The sequence below is a fragment of the Amphimedon queenslandica genome, unplaced genomic scaffold, assembly GCF_000090795.2.
Source record: "Amphimedon queenslandica unplaced genomic scaffold, v1.1 AMPQUscaffold_10787, whole genome shotgun sequence".
NCBI classification, from domain to species: Eukaryota; Metazoa; Porifera; class Demospongiae; order Haplosclerida; family Niphatidae; genus Amphimedon; species Amphimedon queenslandica.
The window spans coordinates 1-2,254 of record NW_003548964.1 but is presented as its reverse complement, the minus strand read 5'-3'; the positions used below and the strand labels follow the sequence as shown (position 1 = coordinate 2,254).

At 36.9% G+C, this 2,254-nt stretch overlaps 1 long non-coding RNA gene across 2 annotated transcripts; it reads right to left on the bottom strand.

The window, feature by feature from the left end:
• Nucleotides 1-1,100: 1,100 nt before the first annotated feature.
• Nucleotides 1,101-2,246, bottom strand: LOC109589868 (uncharacterized). 2 transcript variants are annotated; one of them, XR_002188984.1, is made up of 5 exons: nucleotides 2,205-2,245; nucleotides 2,001-2,161; nucleotides 1,798-1,937; nucleotides 1,588-1,753; nucleotides 1,101-1,541 (listed from the first exon to the last, which is right to left on the bottom strand). It is a non-coding gene; the product is annotated as an uncharacterized LOC109589868 (long non-coding RNA). The 2 variants fall into 2 exon arrangements; XR_002188983.1 differs by having other exon boundaries at nucleotides 2,001-2,246.
• Nucleotides 2,247-2,254: the final 8 nt, after the last annotated feature.

The window sequence follows — 2,254 nt, the reverse complement described above, 5'->3', positions numbered from 1 at the left end:
ACTCAGTGCATTTTTGGTGTTATAATGGTCTAGCATATATATACCAAATAAAAACCCACCGCTTTGAACTTCATGCATGCCAGTACACATGCATACCAGTATTATCACTACGACATGATGTAAATGCACATGATCAGAAATTGCAAAACCAACCATCACTACTATAAAAAAACTTTGTTTCCACTTCTAAAATTACCAAGTATACAGCACATTTACACATACCCGTTGGAGTGGCATAATCTTATACTAAAATATTTTTACACAGTATGAATTTATGGTGGCTATAGCCGGCCCCAGCCTGGCTGTGGCCCCATGCAAGCCGTACAAGCATCAATATTACATCGGAGCTAAAACTAACTCACCTCCTAGACACCATATATTGATACAGTATCCCCAAAGAGAGGTATCAAGGCGGCTGGCAAGGCGACATTTACACGGTTACACTGGCCCGAGTGCCCTTGACATGTCTTCTCGCGAGCACGTGCTGTATAATTAATGGATGGGTGGAATAATGAATACATGATACGGGAGTATGCGGGCGGGTAATGGGAAACAAGGAATCATATGGGAGAGGCCTAATAATAATTAATATTAACAATATTACTGAAAATAATAATAATAACAATAATAGAAAATAATGTTCTTAACTTACTGAATTTTGCACAAATGACACTCAAGATGTCTACTAGTGACTCAACTAAGTTCTTTCTCGGGGTGCTTCTTTTTTATATGCCTTGATAGCCCACTACGACTGAGTGAAGAGCGATTTGTCACAATCATCAAAAGAACAAAAAATCGAAGGAGAAGGCGTAGCCATACAGCACAAGTGACAAGAGAGGTACCAAGTGAAAAGAAAAACACGGTAAAAGGTGAGAAACGACGAGAGAAATGGTGAGAAACGAATGGAGAAAGACCGCAGTGACAGCATTACAGCACACGTGTTAACATCATTAATTTTTGGGTGGAGTAGTAGGCGTAGTTAGTTAAAACGGACGAAGACGGAGTTATCCAAGATGGCAACGGTCTCTACCTATAATGGCTTGTAAGAGCCACACACCTCGCCGTATTCAAGAGAGGCAGTATCTATCAGCGTATGCCGCTCTATGTCTATACAAAGGCCCTTTAATAATAGTTGGAATCTGATTATCTGAATCAAGACAGATGCTAGTCTGAATCAGTCCTGAAATCAGCACTGATTTTTTGCATTTTGGGCATTCAGTCACAACTGATACAAAAATGAAATCAATTGCGAGCCAAAGCAACAGGCATGATCATGCATAGACTTGATTCATTTAGATATTGCTGATTCAGACATGATAACTTTTGGTTGTGTATAGATAGATCTACTATATGTTGCATAAAAATGTACAGTAGTGTCGTGTATATACACAGAGCTAGTCTCGCGGGGCTGGCCAGCGAGACTAACACAGAGCTAGGTTTTTAATTTTTTAATCAGATGCAAACACAATACTAAACACATTAACATTATAAAGTACATAATAAAAATTGCTCCGACAATCATTATCTTGTTCATCTATCTACTAATGTATGGGATAAGGTAAATTAGTGTGATGACTGATAACTTACATGAAGCAGCAATCTTATCAGATAATGTAGAAAGAACAACATGACCCTGTTCTTTTAGTATAGATAACAATTAATATACTAATTTGAGTGGGATAAATCTCAATTAATAATGTCAATATTTCCAATAAAAGTTCTACTCTTTTTTGATAAAGGCTGGTTATTCATTCTATCAAATAACTCATTATACTGAGAAGAATCAACAATTTGTACCTCCTTACAACCATTAGCTACGTCACGAAACTTTGCTTCTGAAGTTATAAGGAAACGTTTCAGATCATTAAGGTGCTTCTTGATGTCATTTTGAGAACCAGGATTAGGAACATCTTTAGTACCCACTGAATGAGGTGCATCTATAAAGTACACAATTGAATAGATCACATTTACATGTACTACACCCATTACTGTTATTATACCTAATAAATCTTTCAGGGATCTGTTAATATTGATTGTTCTTGCTTTACGTAATCCTTTCAATGGTATAGCATACATCAGTGCATGAACAGTATCAGGACGACTCCTGTCAGCATATATTATTACTCTCATGACCAAAATGATCTAAATCTCCTTCTTCAATCTATTTGATCATTATACACATATCAATAGCCAGCAATACCTACATGGTATACCCATATCCAACCAGTTATTGGTTTATCCTGAGGACAAAATA